At 40.9% G+C, this 8,720-nt stretch overlaps 1 protein-coding gene across 4 annotated transcripts in view; it reads right to left on the bottom strand.

The window, feature by feature from the left end:
- Positions 1–30: 30 nt before the first annotated feature.
- impg2b (interphotoreceptor matrix proteoglycan 2b) overlaps positions 31–8,720 on the bottom strand; it is a 47,049-nt gene continuing 38,359 nt past the window's right edge. For 3 of the 4 annotated variants that reach the window (XR_008826843.1, XR_008826841.1, XR_008826845.1), the window contains 2 exons: positions 4,798–4,899; positions 31–123 (listed from right to left, as the gene is read on the bottom strand). The gene's annotated coding sequence lies outside the window, so the exon portion shown is untranslated. The remainder of the gene's footprint in view (positions 124–4,797; positions 4,900–8,720) is intronic. The other variant, XR_008826844.1, reaches the window with a different exon arrangement.

Raw genomic sequence — 8,720 nt, 5'->3', positions numbered from 1 at the left:
CCTCCCCTCCTGCCTCCCCTCCCCCCTCCCCTCGCCTCCTTCACTCCTCCCTCTTCTTAATGTGTTGTTTTCCAGTCGAGCTTTGACACTTGATGATTCAGTCACACAGCGGGTTGAGCAGAGCTGTGGAGGGAAACAACAACAGAACAAAGTGTGATCAGAGAGAAGCACCAACATGTTCTGAGGAACAATCCTCTCAACGTCTTTATATTCACACATTTACATCAGTTACTGTTTTTATAGTTTCACTTCACCAGAGAAAGTCATAATGTTTCTGCTCCAGTCCCTGAAGGCTGCAGGCGTTCCCTCCGTCTCATTCTGGCTTCACTGCACATCCATGTTGTTACTGTGTTGTTACTGTGTTGTTACTGTGTTGTTAGGGTGTTAGTGTGTTGTTACTGTGTTGTTACTGTGTTGTTAGGGTGTTACTGTGTTGTTAGGGTGTTACTGTGTTGTTACTGTGTTGTTACTGTGTTAGTGTGTTGTTACTGTGTTGTTAGGGTGTTAGTGTGTGTTGTTAGTGTGTGTTGTTACTGTGTGTTGTTAGTGTGTTGTTACTGTGTTGTTACTGTGTTGTTACTGTGTTGTTAGGGTGTTGTTACTGTGTTGTTACTGTGTTGTTAGGGTGTTGTTACTGTGTGTTGTTAGTGTGTTGTTACTGTGTTGTTAGGGTGTTACTGTGTTGTTACTGTGTTGTTACTGTGTTAGTGTGTTGTTACTGTGTTGTTAGGGTGTTAGTGTGTGTTGTTAGTGTGTGTTGTTACTGTGTGTTGTTAGTGTGTTGTTACTGTGTTGTTACTGTGTTGTTAGGGTGTTGTTACTGTGTGTTGTTAGTGTGTTGTTACTGTGTTGTTACTGTGTTGTTAGGGTGTTGTTAGTGTGTTGTTAGTGTGTTACTGTGTTGTTAGGGTGTTAGTGTGTTGTTACTGTGTTGTTACTGTGTGTTGTTACTGTGTTGTTAGGGTGTTAGTGTGTTGTTACTGTGTTGTTAGGGTGTTAGTGTGTTGTTACTGTGTTGTTACTGTGTTGTTACTGTGTGTTGTTACTGTGTGTTGTTACTGTGTGTTGTTACTGTGTTGTTACTGTGTTGTTACTGTGTGTTGTTACTGTGTTGTTAGGGTGTTAGTGTGTTGTTAGGGTGTTAGTGTGTTGTTACTGTGTTGTTACTGTGTGTTGTTACTGTGTGTTGTTACTGTGTTGTTACTGTGTTACTGTGTTGTTAGGGTGTTAGTGTGTTGTTACTGTGTGTTGTTAGTGTGTTACTGTGTTGTTAGGGTGTTGTTAGGGTGTGTTGTTACTGTGTTGTTACTGTGTTGTTATTGTGTTGTTAGTGTGTTGTTAGTGTGTTGTTACTGTGTTGTTAGTGTGTTGTTACTGTGTTGTTAGTGTGTTACTGTGTTGTTACTGTGTTGTTACTGTGTTGTTAGGGTGTTACTGTGTTGTTAGGGTGTTAGTGTGTTGTTACTGTGTTGTTAGTGTGTTACTGTGTTGTTACTGTGTTGTTAGGGTGTTAGTGTGTTAGTGTGTTGTTACTGTGTGTTGTTAGTGTGTTGTTACTGTGTTGTTAGTGTTGTTGTTACTGTGTGTTGTTAGGGTGTTAGTGTGTTGTTACTGTGTTGTTAGGGTGTTAGTGTGTTAGTGTGTTGTTACTGTGTGTTGTTAGTGTGTTGTTACTGTGTTGTTAGGGTGTTAGTGTGTTGTTACTGTGTTGTTAGTGTGTTAGTGTGTTGTTACTGTGTTGTTAGGGTGTTAGTGTGTTAGTGTGTTGTTACTGTGTTGTTAGTGTGTTAGTGTGTGTTGTTACTGTGTTGTTAGTGTGTTGTTACTGTGTTAGTGTGTTGTTACTGTGTTGTTACTGTGTTGTTACTGTGTTGTTAGGGTGTTAGTGTGTTGTTACTGTGTTGTTACTGTGTTGTTACTGTGTTGTTAGGTTGTTACTGTGTTGTTACTGTGTTACTGTGTTGTTAGGGTGTTAGTGTGTTGTTACTGTGTTGTTAGTGTGTTAGTGTGTTGTTACTGTGTTGTTAGGGTGTTAGTGTGTTAGTGTGTTGTTACTGTGTTGTTAGTGTGTTAGTGTGTGTTGTTACTGTGTTGTTAGTGTGTTGTTACTGTGTTGTTAGTGTGTTAGTGTGTTGTTAGTGTGTGTTGTTACTGTGTGTTGTTAGTGTGTTGTTAGTGTGTTGTTAGTGTGTGTTGTTAGTGTGTGTTGTTACTGTGTTGTTAGTGTGTGTTGTTAGTGTGTGTTGTTACTGTGTTGTTATTGTGTTAGTGTGTTGTTAGTGTGTAATAGTGAGAGTTTGTGTAGTTGAAGGACGAGCAGCAGCTGCAGGTTGAACATGACGAGGAGCTGAGGTCTGGACTTACAGGAATGTAAATCAGCTGTGGACGTTCTCAACAAATGATTGTAATGCCTGTCTGTCAGCACACACACACACACACACACACACACACACACACACACACACACACACACACACACACACACACACACACACACACACACACACTGCTGCTGGGTAATCACTGTGTGTCGCAGTGTTTGGGTCATTGAGGTTTTTCCACATGTTTCCAAAAAATCTCATGAAATCAGAGCGTCCTCAGTGGCCCCCACCACTGCTGGACCAGAGCATGATGGGAAGAATGAAACACCACAACATATCTCTCTCACACACACACACACACGCACACACACACACACACACACACACACACACACACACACACACACACACACACACACACACACACACACACACACACACACACACACACACAAACCCCTCCCGCATCACAACACATCCGCCTGCTTCACACGTGCATGCTGGGAACAGCCCCAGAGCCAGAACTGCTGACATGTTTTCTCCGAGCTGGAGAGTGAGTGGAGGAGGGATGATGATGATGATGAAGAGGAGGAGGAGGAGGAAACCCAAACACAGGCCCTGGACTCAGGTCTGTGGGCGCAGTCAGTCCAACACGTGCTGTCACATGCGACAGGATGGAGGGAAGAAGCCGCGCTGCCAAACAGCAGCTGACGCAGATGAAGAAAAGCTAAAAACAGAACGCGATGACAGACGAGGGAAAACCACGAAGGTGTGAAAATACTTCCCATCAGCCACCTGTGATTCATGGTAACGACCGTATCTGTGGATGATTCGCTCGTGAAGGTATCGAACTCCAACTCAGCAGCTCATTCCTTCCCATTGACTCCGTTACCGTGTCCTGTTCTCCGCCGTCTCCATATTATATCAAATGATCACATTTCTAATCAATACATTTCTAATCAATGCATTTTCTGTCCCTGCTTCCAGTCAGTGTTCATCTCATTCACCTCCATTCTACCTTCATGACTGACTCATTAACTTCAGCCTGTCACCATCAGCTGCACGATGTCACCTCATTGTGAGGTCTAAGGGTCAAGGGTCAATATATTCAGGATTTCCTCTTGAGCTGAGACAGTATCAGATGTCGTTACTGGTGTCACACGTGTTTCTACCAGTTAACCACGGCGGCCCAGGGGAGGAGCCACCGGTCGGAACGACGTCTCCTGACTGACTTCAGGGTCCGACCGTATGCAGCCAATGAGAACGCAGTTTCCTGATCACATGACGTGAACAGTGGCTCAGGTCTTCATGCTGTTTCTTTGAAGTGTGACGGCTGCAGCAGTAAAGAGTCTGACAGCTGCAGACAACAGGCTTCAACACGCTGCTGGCCAAAGTCAACACCTCACTCCTCCTCCCTCTCTTTCTTCTCCTCCTCCTCCTCACGTCTGCGTTCATAAAGCTTGTTTTTTGGCGGCGAGCAGCCGAGCGTCTCCACGCCTCGTCCCGTAAAACTTAAACGCTCCCACATCAAATGGCGCCGAGGCTGGACGGGCCAAGGCTAATTAAGGACGCTGTTATTACAAACATGCTCGCGGGTCGAGGCACAACTCCCACTGCACTCCGCTAATTAGGCTAATGAGGCTAACACCGCCAATTAGGCTAACGAGCAACTGTTATCCTACGTCAAACCAGAAAACACGTCAATTTACAAATTAAAACTAAAGGTTCATCTTTCAGGTCTGATTCTCTTAGTTTGTTTAATCAAGATGTTTCAGAACAATCAGACTGTGGATGTTGATGTGAACGCTGCTTCCAAGTTGGAGGCTAGTAACCATGGTAACTACGATGTGGCACAAAAGGTCGCACTGCAACGTGGCTAATACGTTAGCTTCCAGATTCACTGGATCCAGTGACAGTAGCTCTTTGGTAGAAGTCATAAAGGAATAAATGGTTTGTCTTCTGTGCAGACGGCGCCACCATGTGGTCATTGGTAAAGTATGACACAGAATTAAAACTGATGCTATTTTTAAGTTTTCTCAAAAGAAAACAAAAAGATGAAGATGTTGCAACATGGATCTGAATTATTGATGTTAACACCAAAAACAAGGTGAATGTTCCTGAACTCGTGCAACCAAAGTAAGAGAAAAAGATCCGCACACTCCTGGACATGTAATAAAATGGTGACGTTTCGATCTGAGAGGATCTTCGTCCGGTGATGAATCCAGTCTGACGTCACGTCAACAACGTTTCAGAAAAGGAAGCTGCGTTTGAAGGATGATGAATCCGTCCCTGGAGGAGGATCAGGTCTGTGGGGAAATGTCTGTAAACATCTGGGACATCCTCCTTTGACAGCGACGTAAACATTATAAAGTTTCTACTTCCTCCAGCCCCCCCCCCCCCCCCCCAGCTTCAGCAGCCAGTAAGAAAGCAGATAAGCAGCAGTTCGTGTAGATTCATGTTGCTGCTCAGGTCTTACCGTCCTGCTGCCATGGTTACTGAAGCCTTCCACCAAATCTGATCCCAGGACGCCTTGAGAGTCGATCTGCGCTCAGCCAATCAGAACAGTGGGCGGTTACTTCTGTCCGGCAGTACAGTGTGATGGTGTGTAGGCGGGACAGACCGAGGGAAAAGAGAGATTAACACTGTTACTCAACTGGTTCAGAGACACATGAACAGACAGAAGACTTCAAATAAAATAAAAACTTGTATATAACTGAAATTAAACAGGCAGGATTTTATTTTGAAAACTCTGTCAGTCTATAGTGACATTTTTTACAGTGTATCCTCAGCTGATAGGCCCAGCTGTTCCCGGGAACAGGGAGCTCTTAAACCAATCAAACGTCTCTCCTTGCCAAAGCGCCGGCGTTGATCCGGCGTGCCAGAGCCCACGCGGCACCTGCATCACATCAGGGTGATGAGCGCTGAAACCAGAGCAGGAGAAAACCCAGCGCCGCTTATATAACCTCCTTCATCCTGCTGCTCTCTTTCTCTAAGGGGAAACTGCTCCTGCTGTACAATGCTGCCTTTGTCTGCCCTCGGGCCTGAGCAGCAGCTTCAACACAAACAAGCACAGAGACCTTTAAACACAAGGAGAAGCCCACAACTCAAACTGCTGCTCTCCTTCATCAGGACTCATTATGCATTTTAAGGGATTTCTCATTGTTTGAATCATGGAGGCAACAATAATTAAGGGACTTAACTGTGCAGTTTACAGGGTTATTAATGTGAAAAGAGCCATTAAATTGATGCCTTTAATGACCCCTGACTGATTAGCTTCATCTGGACTCAATTTCACAGTTAATGAACTTTTTTGTCTTTTTCACATGCTGCATTTTCTTAAAGAAAAATAAACAATATCTTAGCAGCTGTCGACAAAACCAGATGATGAATGATCGGTGACTACCTCGTTAGCTAAATGCTAGCTGTTTAGTAGCTACACGTGTTATCAGTTTCCTCCTACATGCGTCTTAATGCTGGTGAACATTGATTAGCTACAATCAGCTGTTAGCAGCTATCCAGCTAGCTACAAACGAGGACATTCTGAAGAAGACATTTTGAAGAGGACATTTTGAAGAAGACATTTTGAAGAGGACATTCTGAAGAAGACATTTTGAAGAGGACATTTTGAAGAAGACATTTTGAAGAGGACATTCAGAAGAAGACATTCTGAAGAAGACATTCTGAAGAAGACATTTTGAAGAAGACATTTTGAAGAGGACATTCTGAAGAAGACATTTTGAAGAGGACATTTTGAAGAAGACATTTTGAAGAGGACATTCAGAAGAAGACATTCTGAAGAAGACATTCTGAAGAAGACATTTTGAAGAAGACATTTTGAAGAGGACATTCTGAAGAAGACATTTTGAAGAAGACATTTTGAAGAGGACATTTTGAAGAAGACATTCTGAAGAGGACATTTTGAAGAAGACATTTTGAAGAGGACATTCTGAAGAAGACATTTTGAAGAAGACATTTTGAAGAAGACATTTGAAGAGGACATTCTGAAGAAGACATTTTGAAGAAGATATTTTGAAGAGGACATTCTGAAGAAGACATTCTGAAGAAGACATTCTGAAGAAGACATTTTGAAGAAGACATTTGAAGAGGACATTTTGAAGAGCACATTCAGAAGAAGACATTTTGAAGAGGACATTCTGAAGAAGACATTTTGAAGAAGACATTCTGAAGAGGACATTCTGAAGAAGACATTTGAAGAGGACATTCTGAAGAAGACATTCTGAAGAAGACATTCTGAAGAAGACATTTTGAAGAAGACATTTTGAAGAGGACATTCTGAAGAAGACATTTTGAAGAGGACATTCAGAAGAAGACATTCTGAAGAAGACATTCTGAAGAAGACATTTTGAAGAAGACATTTTGAAGAGGACATTCTGAAGAAGACATTCTGAAGAAGACATTCTGAAGAAGACATTTTGAAGAAGACATTTTGAAGAGGACATTCTGAAGAAGACATTTTGAAGAGGACATTCTGAAGAAGACATTTTGAAGAAGACATTTTGAAGAAGACATTTTGAAGAGGACATTCTGAAGAAGACATTTTGAAGAAGATATTTTGAAGAGGACATTCTGAAGAAGACATTCTGAAGAAGACATTTTGAAGAAGACATTTTGAAGAGGACATTTTGAAGAGGACATTTTGAAGAGGACATTCTGAAGAGGACATTCTGAAGAAGACATTTTGAAGAAGACATTTTGAAGAAGACATTTTGAAGAGGACATTCAGAAGAAGACATTCTGAAGAAGACATTCTGAAGAAGACATTTTGAAGAAGACATTTTGAAGAGGACATTCTGAAGAAGACATTTTGAAGAAGACATTTTGAAGAGGACATTTTGAAGAAGACATTCTGAAGAGGACATTTTGAAGAAGACATTTTGAAGAGGACATTCTGAAGAAGACATTTTGAAGAAGACATTTTGAAGAAGACATTTTGAAGAGGACATTCTGAAGAAGACATTTTGAAGAAGATATTTTGAAGAGGACATTCTGAAGAAGACATTCTGAAGAAGACATTCTGAAGAAGACATTTTGAAGAAGACATTTTGAAGAGGACATTTTGAAGAGCACATTCAGAAGAAGACATTTTGAAGAGGACATTCTGAAGAAGACATTTTGAAGAAGACATTCTGAAGAGGACATTCTGAAGAAGACATTCTGAAGAAGACATTTTGAAGAAGACATTTTGAAGAGGACATTCTGAAGAAGACATTCTGAAGAAGACATTCTGAAGAAGACATTTTGAAGAAGACATTTTGAAGAGGACATTCTGAAGAAGACATTTTGAAGAGGACATTCTGAAGAAGACATTTTGAAGAAGACATTCTGAAGAAGACATTTTGAAGAAGACATTTTGAAGAGGACATTCTGAAGAAGACATTTTGAAGAGGACATTCTGAAGAAGACATTTTGAAGAAGACATTTTGAAGAAGACATTTGAAGAGGACATTCTGAAGAAGACATTTTGAAGAAGATATTTTGAAGAGGACATTCTGAAGAAGACATTCTGAAGAAGACATTTTGAAGAAGACATTTGAAGAGGACATTTTGAAGAGGACATTTTGAAGAGGACATTCTGAAGAGGACATTCTGAAGAAGACATTTTGAAGAAGACATTTTGAAGAAGACATTTTGAAGAGGACATTCAGAAGAAGACATTCTGAAGAAGACATTCTGAAGAAGACATTTTGAAGAAGACATTTGAAGAGGACATTCTGAAGAAGACATTTTGAAGAAGACATTTGAAGAGGACATTTTGAAGAGGACATTCTGAAGAAGACATTTTGAAGAAGACATTTTGAAGAGGACATTCTGAAGAAGACATTTTGAAGAAGACATTTTGAAGAAGACATTTGAAGAGGACATTCTGAAGAAGACATTTTGAAGAAGATATTTTGAAGAGGACATTCTGAAGAAGACATTCTGAAGAAGACATTCTGAAGAAGACATTTTGAAGAAGACATTTGAAGAGGACATTTTGAAGAGCACATTCAGAAGAAGACATTTTGAAGAGGACATTCTGAAGAAGACATTTTGAAGAAGACATTCTGAAGAGGACATTCTGAAGAAGACATTCTGAAGAAGACATTTTGAAGAAGACATTTTGAAGAGGACATTCTGAAGAAGACATTCTGAAGAAGACATTCTGAAGAAGACATTTTGAAGAAGACATTTTGAAGAGGACATTCTGAAGAAGACATTTTGAAGAGGACATTCTGAAGAAGACATTTTGAAGAAGACATTTTGAAGAAGACATTTGAAGAGGACATTCTGAAGAAGACATTTTGAAGAAGATATTTTGAAGAGGACATTCTGAAGAAGACATTCTGAAGAAGACATTTTGAAGAAGACATTTGAAGAGGACATTTTGAAGAGGACATT

The sequence above is a fragment of the Seriola aureovittata genome, chromosome 24 (assembly GCF_021018895.1).
Source record: "Seriola aureovittata isolate HTS-2021-v1 ecotype China chromosome 24, ASM2101889v1, whole genome shotgun sequence".
NCBI lineage: Eukaryota > Metazoa > Chordata > Actinopteri > Carangiformes > Carangidae > Seriola > Seriola aureovittata.
The sequence above is the reverse complement of the archived record's forward strand: the minus strand, read 5'-3'. Positions and strand labels throughout refer to the sequence as shown.